The sequence below is a fragment of the Somniosus microcephalus genome, chromosome 4, assembly GCF_052327205.1.
Source record: "Somniosus microcephalus isolate GS21.2 chromosome 4, FLI_Smic_1.0, whole genome shotgun sequence".
Lineage (NCBI taxonomy): Eukaryota > Metazoa > Chordata > Chondrichthyes > Squaliformes > Somniosidae > Somniosus > Somniosus microcephalus.
This window is the reverse complement of record NC_140990.1, coordinates 232422140-232438833: the sequence shown is the minus strand read 5'-3', so window position 1 is coordinate 232438833 and position 16694 is coordinate 232422140. Positions and strand designations below refer to the sequence as shown.

The 16694-nt window shown below is 45.5% G+C and overlaps 1 long non-coding RNA gene across 1 annotated transcript; it reads left to right on the top strand.

Moving 5' to 3' along the window:
- The first annotated feature begins 3982 nt into the window (after window positions 1–3982).
- Window positions 3983–10194, top strand: LOC147120262 (uncharacterized). Its single transcript, XR_015078148.1, has 2 exons — window positions 3983–4693; window positions 4897–10194. It is a non-coding gene; the product is annotated as an uncharacterized LOC147120262 (long non-coding RNA).
- Window positions 10195–16694: the final 6500 nt, after the last annotated feature.

Below are 16694 nucleotides of genomic sequence, written 5' to 3'. Positions count from 1 at the left end.
GAATTATGCAGAAAAATGTTACTCTATGCTGCTGAATGGCGTGGCAGACGGGAGGAAGACTGGTCTAATATACAACATCTTCTGAAGTGTACAGCTGTGACTAGCTTTGCAATCACAAGGGTGGATGAAAACAGTTTCTGTATTTATTTCACTAGTCTTCACGCTGTATTCTAGTTTCATATAAAGATTGCATTATCCTTGTGAGATGTTAATACGTGTGGATATAGAATAGTACGCAGCTGTGCTGTAGAGAGCAAAAACAAAATTACTTTTATCCACCTCTCATTTGTTTCTGCTGCAATCTGAGGCACTCAAACATGGTAGTGAGCACAAAGCATAACTTATTACAATTTATTAATTAATTGATTTTCCCTTGCAAAATAAGTCTTGAAGATATTCTGAACTGGTAAGGTAGATTTGTCCAATTTCTGTGGAGGCTGTATAATTACCAGTTTAACCTGATAGATCAGAGCTCCAAAGTGCAAATCAGACCTCCAAACCTCCAAAGTGTCAATGACACCTCCAAAGTGTGTAAAGTAACCTCTCAGCAGAAGTATTGTGAACAAACCCTTTCACACAAGCAGGTAGGAAAGCAGGTGTGAGTACTGACTACTTATTGGCATATTTCCCTGTCACGTCTTCATCCCCCTCAATTGCCGCTGTGTTCTCGCCTTGCTTTCACTGGTAAGTTCTAGGATGCCCACGAAACCCGTGGACCCAAAGTTAAATTGCAAAACCCATGACAATATCAATCTAATTGAGCAATTAACATATTGAAATTGACAAACTGCCTCTCCTGAGAGGGTCGCACACACACAGTCTAACGCGCTGGCGTGAAATGTGGAAGTCTGCGGTTTGGAGCCAGCTTTCTGACGTGCTCGCATTTTTCCAGGATTTCACACCCCACCCACACCCAAACCCATGCACTCACCCACGTTAAAATTCCCTTCTATTATATATTTCAGTTACTGAGAAAAATGGAGGTTAAATTTGTTTTGAAGAAGCATTTTGTGTGATTTGATTCATCAACAAATATTGGCAGGAAATTGTTTACATGGGGAAATTAAAAGTGATTATATAAGGAACTTCAATGTTAAATGTTGATATAAAAGAGTGAGAAAAAAATCGTGACAATAATAAGTGAAACTTATGGGCAGGAAATTTGTATATTCATCAGAACATATATACATATATAATATAAACACACACATGCTCACATCACATCTACACATTACTCTCGTGTAGTTGTGAAACTTCACAAGTTCCAACTTACCATATTCACAAAGCAGCAAGAAATTACAGTTGAACAGATAAGGAGCCTTCAAATCAGCAAATAGATTTTTTTAAAGAAAGAAAGGTCAGTCCTTTCCTGTTGGTTTCTTTTGACCTTCACAACCTGGCCTCTTCTCCAAAGGGAGATATGGTAGCATATATAAAAGGAAGGAAAACATCTTTCTCAGACTGTTAATTTATCATTATTGTTAAAGTGTAAACAAGTTGAGAATTGATCATTGGAAAAATTGCTTGTGTCCAGCATGTGATATTTTATACATTTGCTAATAAAATTACAGATATGAATCTAAAGATTGAAATGACAGTTCCCTTATGTATTCTAAAGAAAAAATAGCATAGTTGACCCATTACCACGTTAGAGATTTGTGACATTTCTTCAATACAGTTTCAACAGAAACAAAAAGCAAGCAAATTAAAACATTCTGTGCTTCTTAACATCTTTGTGCTAAATAGCCAATTTCCTGCTGTTATTAATGTCAAAGACAGGTCAGGAGAGAACAGCAATGAGCTGTGCATTGGTGACTGTCAGCTGTTCTGCTGTTTTCCCATAGCACTAATAGTCACATCATTTAGTCCCAATGAAACATCATGGAAAAAAATTCTTCTCAAACACTGCTGCATTCAGCTAAATGATAACTATTAAAACAGAAAGCAAAACGGATTCATTTTTACTAGAAGTTCTAGGAGTAGATGCTGAAAGTATATATACTCACAAATTATGTGACCTTCTGATAATCCCTGACATAAGATTTTCAGATATAACTGGTATATGGTGTGGGCTGAAACATTCATTATTATAAACCTTTCTCTCTGGTTGAAGCTCTATTATAGTGCACAGGCTGCTTAAAACTCCGCAAGTTGATGGCCTGATCAAATTAATGGGCCAAACCTCCCTGAAAAAAATAATGATGGGTTCATGACACATGACGTTATTAATGTGAAAATTGGCCAGCAAGTTCAGGGGAAGAAGAGATATGTCGTGATTTGTGAACCTCCATTACTTGTTGGTCGATTTACGCCGCTCTGCCGTTTGCCTCGCACAAAAGGCATCTCGCCTTCAACCTCCCCATTATTTTTAAGAACTTGCTGGATTTGCAAATTAGTTGCCCATTAAACTTGCCACAAAATGTTAACACTCATACTTTACAAGTGCCTTTTTAACAATGTGATAATTGTTAATACAAGGCCAATCAACCTCTCCAACCCAGAAAGAAAGAAAGACTTGCATTTATATAACACCTTTCATGACCACCGGATGTCCCAAAGCGTTTTACAGCCAATTAAATACGTTTTGAAGTGTAGTCACTGTTGTAATGTAGGAAATGTGGCAGCCAATTCGTACACAGCAAGCTCCCACAAACAGCAATGTGATAATGACCAGATAATGTTTTTTTTAGTGATGTTTGAGGGATAAACATTGGCTAGGTCACAGGGATAAATTTAAAGGGAACAATTTAAACTGTTGAGTCTCATTCCTGCATGTAGTAAATTCTTATTACAGATTTTGAAAAATCAGTTCTTTTCTTTTTTCTTACTTTTCCTTTCTGTCTCATTTTTTCTCTCTCTTAATTCAAACTTTCTTTTCCTCTCTTTATTTCTCTTTCTGTACCTGATTTGACTCTAATTCAGTCTCCTTCTCCATCATTTCTCTGTTTCTTTCTCCATAAATCTCATTGGTTAAGGAAATATACACCATTGATCCCATCATTCACCAAGGTCTCAAATGCACCGTTGACCTCGGCCCATCATTATCAGCTCGCACTTCCAGCAAGCTATGACGCAGACGCAAATTATGTTTAAGTTGAAGGGCGCAGGAAGAAGTCTAACTAATGGCATGTGCCACGAGATGCCCCGCTCCAGCAAGATTTGGCCCAATACATCAGTTCATGAGCTTGTGGTAATGAAGTTTTCCTGAGTTCAACTCAAAAGTACAGGCCAATATCGAACTTCAACAACTGTATTTATAATAAGCCTGCATAGCTTTCAGCTAATTTGAATCAATGTGTTATTTTTATTAATTCACTGAGTCAATGCTGTGAAGTTTATATGTGTTTTTGTTGTTGAATGCTGTGCAGTTAGAGATGGCTGACAGACAATTCTTTGTGAGAATGAAGATAGCAGCAAATCTGCTTTTATGTACAGTTTAAGCATATCTATATATATAAAAGGATCCGTCTGTATGTCTGTCTGTATGTCTGCCTGTATGTCTGTCTGTCTGTATGTCTGTCTGTCCGCTATACACTCAAAAGTTATAGAGCGTACCTACACATATGTTATATCAAAAGAAAGGTTATGATTAGGGGAGTGTTATAGGCATATTTACTTTTTGATCAGACAAAAATTGTTCAGACAGTATACAAAAAACATTCAAAAATCCGCTCATTAGCGGTTGACTAATCCTACCGCTCATTAGTGTTGAGTGACGTGATGGTTGACCAATCCTACGGGGTGGGCGGGGCCTAATCATTCAAACTACTGTTAGTGCGGGAGCGGGAGCTGAGCGGCGGCCATTAAACACATGCCGGGCCTCACGCTAAACAAATGGTAATGGAGGTGAGGAAATTGTTGATTCATTAGTGTTGACACATTAACCACTGGAGGCAATGCCAGAAATGACACAGATGGGAATTAAATGATATGAAATATAGATTTCCAGCAAAAAAAAAGTTGGTATTAAAAGAAAAATAAATCCATTTGCAAAGGACTTGTGGAAATATGATTTTGCCCTTACTAGTGCATGATGGGATACTTGACATCTAATGTATTTTTGTACAATTGCCTGTGGACTAAAACCAAGTCAGCAGCAACTAACGTAATCTTCTGACCTATTGCAATTAAGTTAATCACAACCTGCCAGAACAATACATTGCAGAACCATTGGGTAACCGCACTGCTAATGACATCTGGCCAAAGAATGAAAACAATTCTGTTAAAGGTCAATCTCGTTTCTCTTTATACATGATCATATTGAACTTGTGTTCTTCACTGTATAAATATGATAATCAGACATGAGTGAGCAAATCATTTTTTTTGGTAACAAGATTCAAACAAAACCTCCTGACAGAATATAATTAACTAACTTTGTCTGAAGACATTTCTGTCCTGCTGACATTCTGATTGTCCTTGTTTAAACTCTTAATGTGGTTAGATGATGCAATACCATTACACGTGATCTATGGAACGCTTGCTTGTTTGAGTGTATAAATATGCTGCATTTGCTGATGTCCTTTAGAGATGTTGGCCTAGCCTTTGTCCAGGCAGCTCTCTCCTTGTATACACTTGTATGCAAGTAAAATAAAGCTTTGCTTATCTGACGGTACAGTTTGTTTCAGAGTCTTACTCGGAGTCGAGACTTCGACAGTATTTCTTGGAGGTTCCACCGAGATCGCTTGCTGTACCGGTGAGTAAACGGATGAAGACACGGTATCTTTCTGGGAATGAATTCTAACTGGCCAGTTATAAGTGGCATTAGCCACCAAAGGGATTCCCTCTCAGTCTGAAAACTAGTGTGTTCTGTTTGCCATTGGCTACAGTACTGCGATCAGTTGAGACTCATTTTTTCCAGGGTTGAGTTGTCATTTTTGTAATTATTTCCTCTTTCAGTCTATCAGAAAAGGAGACGATTTCGGAAACCTGAGCCCTGAAATAGACCGTCCAGATAAGACACAGTAAAGTCGGGTGATCCCGGACTAAGAAAGGTACCAAGGGTAAAAAGGAAAAGCGCTAGAAGTTTGATACTGCAGTGGGGGTGGGTCCCCCGGAGAATAAGAAGCCGGAGAGAGAGTCTTGTGGCAGAAGGCAGGAGACCTTCAGAGATAGTAGGGGGTGGGTCCCCCGGAGATTAAGAAGCCGGAGAGAGTGTCTTGCGGCAGAAGGCAGGAGACCTTCAGCGATTTCATTAAAGTATAAGGACTCAGTTCTGCAGTGGCGAATAACACAGACTGAGAATTGTCTATTGTTCAGTATATAGTATAAGATTTTAATGAGTTACCTAATTTGTTTACCTGTGTGGTCTGTCGCGTTAGTTATTATTAGTCTTGTTATTGTTAGTACGTGTTTCTTTTCATCTCTTACAGCAACTTGGTTGCAAAATCGCAAAGGGGAAACGGGTTATTGCGAGCCAGAGAAATTACACCTAGTTGAGACTAACCAACAGGAAAGTCCCAATTAAGTAAAAAAAAAGGGTGCCAAATCTAGTAAAATCCCAGAGAAAGGCACCCCTGCTTGTTATATTTTTCAAAACTGCGGTCAAGTTTCAATCAATGACCTGCCAAGATGGTCCAGATGGACCCGAAATGGGAAATACCCATTTCCACCAGATGGCACCTTTAACATAGGCAGAATTACCTGTCTAGAGGAATGCCTCATAAAAACAAAGGGACCCAACTAGAAAAGGAAAAAAAGAAGTAAATTGGTCAGCCTTCTCAGATTGGAAAAAGGAAGCAGAGAGGAGACGCGAACGAAGTATAGAAGTTAGTAAACATAATAAAAAGAGGGATGAGATTAATCAGGAACAGAATAAACAACAAAAAGTTAAACAAATCAGGGTTGGCAGGGTCCACAAAATTTATCCGGAAACAGAAATACCCAAGCCCAGGTTCACACTCGTCCACAGACTAATTGGACAACTAGCAATCCCTGGGGAAATCAAAGTGGCCCAAACGAACAGTTTGGACAAAATCCAAATTGTTCAGCATGACGTTACTTAGAGCCCACCCCAGACATTGCCCAGGAACAACAAGCTGTGGTACAATTGCCTGCAGTATCATTAAATTCTAAAGAAGAGCCATTTATAAATTTAAATATGAATGGAACACAAGTTCCATTTTTTGGTAGACACTGGAGCAACTAGTTCAGTCTTGACTAAACAATATGCAGTAGGAGCACCTTGTACCAATCAGAGTGTCAAGTGTGTCGGACTTTCAGGAACAACCCAGACTATGTTATGGCCCACTCCATTGGATGTACAGATGAAAGACTTTCATGAACAGCATGCATTCTTATTATCTGAAGACGTTCCCATCAACTTATTAGGAAGAGATTTGTTGTGTAAAATGAAAGCAGTGATATCATGTACGGAAAAAGGACTGAAGGTACATGTTCCAACTGACAGATGCGGGATGTACCCATTGCAGGTCCACAATTCTCCTATTTTGTATTGTTGGACTAATCATGATGACAACCTCAGTAAACAATTACTGATGGCTGTGGGAGCATTGCAGTATGTCACAAGGTCAGTATCAGAATACCAGAAGCAGTTTAATTTGGGACATTGGCATGATAAATTGCACTGTATAGCCTATTATGACAAAACGGGAGAAGATCTAGAAGTGGCAATTAATTACAAGCCCTTTCTGCATCAGAAATATTCACTTAAAATCCGAAGAATTTTAATTGGGCAAGAAGGAATAGCGTCACCAGTCTTGTTGACCCAAACAGCATGGGAATTATTCAGGGTAAAAGACTCTAAGCCACACCGTACACTAGCAGTGGCGCATGAATTCAAATCTTCTGATCTAGGACAGATGGTCCTACGCCTATCAAAAGCTGCAGTTCAACAGGAGTGGAGAATAAGTCAGGGTTGGTTCAAGACCTAAGAGCAGTTAACGAGTCTGTTCTCCCTGCCTACCCGGTGGTCCCAAACCCAGCCACCATCCTGACCAGTATACCTCCTAATTCAGGGTATTATACGGTCATTGATCTCTGCTCAGCCTTCTTCAGCATTCCTATTCACCAAGATTCCCAGTTCCTGTTTGCCTTCACGTTCAAAGGAACCCAATACACATGGACCAGGCTGCCACAAGGCTATACAGAAAGCTCAACTATCTTTTCGCAGTGTCTCAAACATGATTTACAGGACATTGTCTTAACCGATGGGTTAACCCTCATACAGTACGTAGACGACCTGCTAATTGCATCACCTACCCAAGAGGCATTGTGAATCAGTGACTCAGCTTATCACTAAGCCTCCTATAGACATTGTAGAAACTCCTCTGGACAATAGCGATTTTATATTTTATGTGGATGGATCAGCCCTCAGAGACGAAAAGGGCTCGCCAAAAAGTGCATATGCCATTTCCGATGATCATTCAATTATCGAAGTATGCTCACTACCATCTTTCTTTTCAGCACAACAAGCAGAACTGTTTGCCGTTACAAGAGCATGTATTTCAGCTACAGGAAAATCAGTGAATATTTATATTGACTCTCGGTATGCATTTGGAGTCACTCATAATTATGGTCAAATTTGGAAACTTAGAGGATTCCTGACTTCATCAGGATCTACAGTTAAAAAATGCTGAACAAATTGATAGCCTTTTAAAGGCTCTCCAGTGTCCTACAAAAATTGCTGTTATTAAATGCAAAGCACATACAGGCAATCAAGACCAGGCTTCTTTGGGCAATGATAGGGCGGATCGAGCAGCTAAGGCTGCTGCTCTATCTGATACAGGGTCACAAGTGTCTGCATATGTTCTTAGAAATCAAGATCCAGACAATCCCCCACCCACAATTGATGACGTTTTGGCCTATCAATTACAGGCCAGTTCGGACGAAGTGTTAGCTTGGGTGAATGATTCTTGTTTTAAAACACCTGAAGGAGTATGGGTCTACCGTGACGGCCGCATGGTGGCTCCCAAGTCAATACTCCCATGGATTGCCCGATGTGTCCACATGTTCACATGCAGGCAAAGGGGGGATGGCAGACTATATCACACAAACTTGGTATTCACCAGGCATTGACAATTACAAAACAAATTAGTGAACAATGCATTACCTGCCAAACAATGAACCCAGGTAAAACAGAAAAGGTACAGGCTGCCTCCCACCCAAATCCAACAGGACCCTTTGTACATTTACAGATGGATTTTATTGAATTACCGGTATGTTTAGGATTTAAGTATGTATTAGTTATTGTAGATGTGTTTTCACGATGGATTGAAGCCTTTCCATGTAAAAAAAAAATGATGCAGTTACTGTTGCAAAAGGTTTGTTAAAAGAAATTGTACCACGATTTGGTATACCTGCACAACTTTCAAGTGACAATGGATCACATTTTACTGGGACAGTTGCGCGAGAAATGTGTAAGGCTTTACAGATCAACCAACACTTCTACTGCAGCTATCATCCACAGTCAGCGGGACTGGTAGAAAAATATAATGGTATGCTGAAAAATAAACTTTCCAAACTCTGCAGCGAGACAGGACTTAAATGGGTCGAACTGTTACCCTTGGCATTGATGGTAAGGCGATCAGCAACAAACAGAACGACGGGACTGTCACCACGTGAAGTCGTCATGGGACGACCTCAGAGACTGCCATTTTCTGCACCCTTCACTGCCAAGCAGATGGACATTCACAAGATGGATGAACATATGTTGAATTATTGCATTGCCTTAACTAAGTGTATTTCCAGTTTCCACCAACAGGTCAAGCAAGCCCAGGTTGAACCAGCTGAAGGAAGGTGCCATAACCTAGAACCAGGAGACAACGTATATGTGAAAGCATTCAAGAGAAAAGTATTCAAGAGAAAGAACGGTCTCCAACCCAGATTCGAAGGTCCGTACCAAGTACTCCTAGCAACTAATACTGCTGTAAAGGTGAAAGAGAGACCAACATGGATCCACGCTTCCCACTGCAAAAGAGCTCCAGAAAACAAGGAAAAGGAATCACCAACCCCATCAGTAAATGGAACTGGACATTAGGACTATGTTTCCTTGGGACACTTACAATACCTGCAATGCCCGAATTGTATATAAATACATTTTTATATATGGCATACACGTACGCAACAACGGTAAGCGCTTCCAGCTGTTGGGTTTGTGCCCATGTTCCCATACATAGTAAAGGGGGAATTCCATTAAGATCTATCCCCTTCAATGAGTCAGAGACGATGGAATGGATTTTACGCCAAAATGGGAGTATTACCAAGTATGAGTTAAATGGCCCCCCCAAAAAAAAGATTATAGTAGATGAAGACTGGCAAAGGCATTGGACCTCGGCAGGGTACGATTTGGACACCCTCAAAGGATGGTATCAGCCTAAGCATGACCATGCTAGACAGCTCCCCTCCCTGGTCCTCACCAATACATCTGGGATAGGGAGACCAGTAAGCTCATGGTGCCTGGATAAGAGTAAGAGTAGAGGACCAAGCGTTGGCCACAGTTATTATGCAGAACCAGTTAAAGTAATGATGCAGGTACAGATCAAGGACCTATTTGATGGAGAAGGAAAGATTAAATGCAATCTTGCTAGACTAGGTTGTCCTTGATAAGGACAAAAGGAGGGAATGTGGAAATATGATTTTGCCCTTACTAGTGCATGATGGGATACTTGACATCTAATGTATTTTTGTACCATTGCTTGTGGACTAAAACCAAGTCAGCAGCAACTAACGTAATCTTCTGACCTATTGCAATTATGTTAATCACAACCTGCCAGAACAATACATTGCAGAACTATTGGGTAACCGCACTGCTAATGACATCTGGCCAAAGAATGAAAACAATTCTGTTAAAGGTCAATCTTGTTTCTCTTTATACATGATCATATTGAACTTGTGTTCTTCACTGTATAAATATGATAATCAGACATGAGTGAGCAAATCATTTTTTTTGGTAACAAGATTCAAACAAAACCTCCTGACAGAATATAATTAACTAACTTTGTCTGAAGACATTTCTGTCCTGCTGACCTTTTGATTGTTCTTGTTTAAACTCTTAATGTGGTTAAGATGATACAATACCATTACACGTCATCTATGGAACGCTTGCTTGTTTGAGTGTCTAAATATGCTGCATTTGCTGATGTCCTTTAGAGATGTTGGCCTAGCCTTTGTCCAGGCAGCTCTCTCCTTGTATACACTTGTATGCAAGTAAAATAAAGCTTTGCTTATCTGACGGTACAGTTTGTTTCAGAGTCTTACTCGGAGTCGAGACTTCGACAGAGTGCATGATACACTAAGTTCGCGTTTAACGTTTTATGAGGCATTTTAAGATAACGGATACCCAGCTGAACCCTGTAGGTAAGCTCTTTTTCCTCAGGCCTCCAAGCCTCGGCCTCTCCTCGCCAGCCACGCCCGAGCTAGGCACCTCCCGTCCCGCTGGGCCCGATTCCAAACCAGCGGCCCGCGATCGCCGCCATCTTGGTAAAGGCTGGCGGGTCAGGGCAGAGCCGCGCGTAGCCACCGCCACCATCTTGGTAAAGGCTGGCGGGACGGAGCCGAGCGGAGCCATCGCCGCCATCTTCGTAAAGGCTGGTGGGGCGGGACGGAGCCCAGCGGAGCCATCGCCGCCATCTTGGTAAAGGCTGGTGGGGCGGGACGGAGCCTTGCGAGAGGTGAGTTGGGGGTCACTCGGGCCGGGCCTGACAACCGCTCGGCCCGAGACACAGAGCGGGGGAGCGGCAGCGGCCGGCCGTTAACCGCGTGGCCCGAGACACAGAGCGGGGGAGCGGCGCGGCGGCCGGCCGCAGCGGGAGCTCAGCTGGGGTCACTCGCGCCGGGCCTCACTGCTACGCCACACACGGGGCCTCTGGCTCACCAAGGCCGGGCTCCCTCTCTCTCTCCTCCCCCCTCTCTCTCTCCTCCCCCCTCTCGCTCCTCCCCCCTCTCTCCTCCCCCCCTCTCTCCTCCACCCCTCTCCTCCCCCCTCTCTCCTCCCCACTCTCTCCTCCCCCCCGCTCTCTCTCTCCCCCCTCTCTCCTCCCCCTCTCTCTCCTACCCCCCTCTCTCTCCTCCCCATCTCTCTCCTCCCCCCTCTCTCCTCCCCCACTCTCTCTCCTCCCCCTCTCTCTCCTCCCCCCTCTCCTCCCCCCTCTCTCCTTCCCCACCTCTCCTCCCCCCTCTCTCCTTCCCCCTCTCTCTCTCTCTCCTTCCCCCCTCCCTCTCTCTCTCTCTCCTATGTATCTACACAAAGAGAACCGTGCGGCCCTAGAGACAGCGGGTTCTTCAGTTCCCTCGGCAACAAAATTATTCCTACTTTTTTCATAACAACTTGCCCTCAAAAAACCCTCGGCACCGCCGGGCACTCCAGCTAGTATATAATAAAGCGGTCCGTCCGTCTGTCTGTCCGTCCGTCCGTCTGTCTGTCCGTCTGTCCGCTATAGACTCAAAAGTTATAGAGTGTACCTATGCATATGTTATATCAAAAGAAAGCTGATGATCAGCGGAGTGTCATAGGCATATGTACTTTTTGGTCAGACAAAAATTGTTCCGACAGTATACAAAAAACGTTCAAAAATCCACTCATTAGCAGTTGACCAATCCTACCGCTCATTAGCGTTGAGTGACGTGATGGTTGACCAATCCTACAGTTCAGTGACCTGATGGTTGACCAATCGGTGCGTCACGGGGGGCGTTTCATTCTGTGTGTGGGCGGGCCTAATCCTGCAGCCTCCCGAAACTTCGCCGCCATTTTTTTCATCCCCACAGCGACAGCACCAGCACAACAAACCCCCACATTGCGGCTCCGGCACAGTATCCCGCTCCCAGCCCGCCGGAGCGGCAAGTGAGTTGGGGTCACTCGGGCCGGCCCTGACAACCGCTCGGCCCGAGACACAGAGCGGACGGGGGAGCGGCAGCGGCCGGCCGTAAACCGCACAGCCCACGTCGCGGCAGCCGGCCGCACCGGGAGCTGAGCTGGGGTCAGTCTCGGTCCGAGAGCCCGGCCGGGCCTCAAGCGCTAGGCCGCGCATGGCCACCGCGGCTGGGATCAATTTTCCAAGCACTTCCCCTGGTGCCTAATTATCAGAACGGCACCGGGCCTGAGGCGCTAGGGAGGGAGAGGGGAGGGAGGGACAGAGAGGAAAGCAGGGAGAGACAGGGGGAGGGAGAGAGAGAGGGGGAGGGAGGGAGGGAGAGGAGAGGGTGAGAGGGAGAGAGAGGGAGGGAGAGAGAGAGGGGACAGACAGGGGCAGGGAGAGAGAGGGGGGGAGAGAGAAAGGGGCAGGGAGAGAGAGGGGCAGGGAGAGAGAGGGGGAGAGAGAGAGAGAGAGGGTTAGGGAGGAAAAGAGTGACACAGAGCAGGGGAGCGGCAGCGCCCGGCCGTAAACCGCACGGCCCAAAAAAGCCCTGGCAATGCCGGGCCCCCCCAGCTAGTTACATATAATTTAATACCTGACCATAGGAATGCTATAATTCTTCTTAGGTCGTCTCTCGGAGCTGAGGATGACTTGCTTCCACATTAAAAATGAGTTTGCCGGTGACTGATGTGTCCAATGCGGGACCTACAGTCTCTGTCACAGGTGGGGTAGATGGTGGTTGAAGGGGCGGGTGGGTGGGGTGCTTGGGTTGACGTGTGCTCCTTGCGCTGCCTGTGCTTGGCTTCTGCTTGCTCCCGGTGAAGAGACTCGAGTTGTTCGGCGCCTTCCCAGATGCTTCTCCTCCACTTTGTGCAGTCTTGGGCCAGGGATTCCCAGATGTCGGTGGGGATGTTACACTTTTTCAAGAAGGCTTTGAGGGTGTCCTTGAAGCATTACCTCTGTCCACCTGGGGCTCTCTTGCCGTGCCGGAGCTCCGAGTAGAGCGCTTGTTTTGGGAGTCTCGTATCAGGCATGCGGACAATGTGACCCGTCCATCGGAGCTGATCGAACGTGGTCAAAGCTTTGATGCTGGGGATGTTGGCCTGAGCGAGAACACTGACATTGGTGTGCCTATCCTGCCAATGGATTTGCAGGATCTTGCGGAGGCAGCGTTGGTGGTACCTCACCAGTGCTTTGATGTGCCTGCTGTACATGGTCCATGTCTCTGAGGCATACATCAGGGCGGGTATCACTGCTGCTCTGTAGACCATGAGCTTAGTGCCGGGTTTAAAGTCCTGGTCTTCAAACACTCTCTTCCTCAGGCGACCGAAGGCTGCACTGGCACACTGAATGCGGTGTTGGGCTTCGTCATCGACGTCTGCCCTTGTTGACAGTAGGCTCCCGAGGTATGGAAAGTGGTCCACATTGTCCAAGGCCTTGTCGTGGATTTTGATAATCGGGGGGCTGGGGCAGGTTGGTAGATGACCTTTGTCTTACGGACGTTTAGTGTAAGGCCCAAGCTCTCGTACGCTTTGGTGAAGGTGTTGACGATGGTTTGGAGTTCGACCGCAGAGTGAGTTCAGACACAAGCGTCGTCTGCATACTGTAATTCGACGGCAGAGGATGGGACAGTCTTGGATCTGGACTGGAGGTGACGGAGGTTGAACAGTTTCCCGTTTGTTCTGTAAATTAGCTCCACTCCAGTGGGGAGCTTACTGAGGGTGAGATGGAGCATTGCAGTAATGAAGATCGAGAAGAGCGTTGGTGTGATGACACAGCCTTGCTTGACTCCGGTTCGTACATGAATTGGGTCTGTGGTGGAACCGTTGTTCAGGATCACGGCTTGCACATCAACATGAAGCAGCCGGAGGATGGTGACAAACTTTTGAGGGCAGCCGAATTTGAGGAGGACACTCCATAAGCCCTCAAGGTTGACAGTGTCGAATGCCTTTGTGAGATCAAAGAAGGCCATGTACAGCGGTTGGTGCTGTTCCCTGCATTTCTCTTGTAATTGATGTGCGGTGAAGATCATGTCCATTGTGTCCCTTAGTGGGCGTAATCTGCATTGCGACTCTGGGAGGAGCTCTTCGGCCACTGGGAGAAGGCGATTGAGGAGGATTCTTGCAATGACTTTCCCTGTGGCAGACAGCAGAGAAACGCCTCTGTAATTACCGCAATCGGACGTGTCACCTTTCTTGAAGATGGTCACAATTACAGCATCTCTGAGATCCCCTGGCATGCTCCCCTCCTTCCAGATAAGAGAAATGAGTTCATGAATTCATGCCAGTGGTGCTTCTCTGTCATGCTTTAGTGCCTCGGCGGGGATTCCATCTGCTCCTGAGGCATTTTTGTTCTTCAGTTGTCAGATGGCCTTTTCAACCTCATGCTGGGCTTGGGTTGTGCTGAGATGGTGGCGGGTAGCATGCTGCGGGATGGAGTTGAGGACACTCGCGTTGAAGACAGAGTCTCGGTTAAGGAGATCTTCAAAGTGCTCCTTCCAGCGGGCACTGACTGCCTCTCTGTCCTTGATGAGTACCTCTCCATTCTTGTCCCGCAGTGGGGTAGCGCCTTGGGTGCTTGGGCCCTAGATGGTCTTGACTGCGCTAAAGAATCCACGCACGTCATGGTTGTCGGCTAGCTGCTGGATCTCCTGCGCTTTCTCCACCCACCATCTGTTCTTTAGGTCGAGAGTTTTTTGTTGGACCTCGGCCTTCAGGCGTCTGTAGAGCTGCTTTCTTGCTCTCGAGTTCTGTTGCTGTTTCCAGATCAGGAATGCCTTGCGCTTGTGGCTTATTAGCTCCTGGATCTCCTGGTCGTTCTCGTCGAACCAGTCTCGGTGTTTCCTGGTCGAGTGACCGAGCGTCTCTTCACAGGTGCTGATTATGGAGGCCTTGACTGCAGACCAGGCGCTGTGGGCACTCTGTGTCTCTGCATCACTGGGAGTCGTCAGGTTGTTTGTGAGGTGTAGGCTGAATAGGGCTTTCTTAGCAGGGTCTTTGAGTGCTCCAGCATAGATTTTCCTGCGGCATTGTTTCTGTTGCCGCCGCTGTTTTGGGGCTACATTGATGGAGATGACAGAACGGATTAGGTGGTGGTCTGTCCAGCAGTCGTCAGCACCTGTCATGGCGCAGATGATGTGGATGTCCTTGCGGTCCCTCGCTTGGACGATGACATAGTCCAGCAGATGCCAGTGCTTGGAACGAGGGTGCTGCCATGAAGCCTTGTAGTTGTTTCTCTGATGGAACAAGGTGTTGGTTATGACAAGGCCATGTTCTAAGCATTTCAACAGGAGGAGGGTACCGTTGGAGTTGGCTTTCCCTACCCCCTCTCTGCCGATCACACCTCTCCAGAGTTCTGTGTCTGTAAAGTCTGTGTGTTAGATGGCGAATTAATACACAGACTACAAGAGTAACTTTAACAGGACTTTACTATTCGAAGGTCAGGGCGAATCTGCCCAATAAATCCTTACACAGCACTTATATACCGGTGTGGTCACCACCGGTATTACAGTATACAGTAGCCAAGATAAAGTAGTGCAACCCTTAAAATAGTTCTCTTAAAGGTGGAACGTTACATACACTACAATCCTCCCTTTTTAGGTTAACAGTATATATATATATTCCCATTACTTCTTAAGAACTTCCTGAATTCTTCGGACACAAATTGCGGTCCATTATCAGAACAGATCTGTTCCGGCAGCCCATTCCTGGCAAATATGGTCCTTAATACTGTGATGGTTTTTTCCGTGGTGGTGGATGACATCTTTATTACCTCCGGCCACTTGGAGTGTGCATCCACCGCGATTAAAAACATTGAGTCCATAAATGGACCAGCAAAGTCGATATGTACCCTTTGCCACGGAGATGAGGGCCACTCCCATGGATGCAGAGGAGCTTGTGGTGGGGCGTTTTGGACCTTCTGGCATCCTAGACAGCTCTTGGTTATTTCTTTGATGTCTCCATCAATACCTGGCCACCACACAAACGCTCTGGCTAGGTTCTTCATTTTCACTCCACCCAGATGCCCCTCATGAAGCTCCTTTAGCACTTTATGCTGGAGTTTGGGTGGAATCACCACTCTAGATCCACACATCAAGGTTCCTCGGCACACTGACAGCTGTTCTCTTCTTTGCGAAAATGCTGGCAACATTGGTTCGCCATGTGCTGGCCATCCCTCCACCGTTAAATCGTAGGCTCGTGAGAGAGTCGGGTCATTTCTTGTTTCCTTTTCGATCATAGAATTTGTTACTGGTAGACATTCCACTATGGTTGAGTGGAACATCTCCACTGGGTCCACTGTAGTCGCCTCTTCTACCACTGGCAACGGTAAGCGCGATAACCCATCAGCATTTCCATGCTGTTTGGACCTTTTGTATTCGATGTCATATTGGTGTGCCCCTAGTAACACGGACCACCTCTGTAGCCTTTGCGCTGTCATAGTGGAAACGGCCTTGTTAGGATTAAATATGGATACCAACGGCTGGTGGTCTGTCAGCAATGTAAACTTCTTGCCCTGCAGGTAATGATTGAATTTCTTTACTCCCCACACAAGGCTGAGAGCCTCCCTATCTATCTGAGCATAATTGCGCTCAGCGAAGGTCAATGATCGGGATGCAAATGCGACTGGCCTTTCCGAGCCATTTGGCAACTTGTGTGAGAGTACTGCTCCAATACCATAAGGGGAAGCATCACAAGCTAGACGAAGAGGTAGCGTTGGATTGAAGTGAGCCAACACTTCCTCAGAGGTGATCAATGCCTTGCTTTTGCGAAAGGCCTTCTTACAGTCCTCGCTCCACTTCCATGGTACTTCTTTCCGCAACAGAGCATTCAGCGGCTGCAGCACCATGGATAGATTTGGCAGAAACTTATGGTAATAGTTAATCAA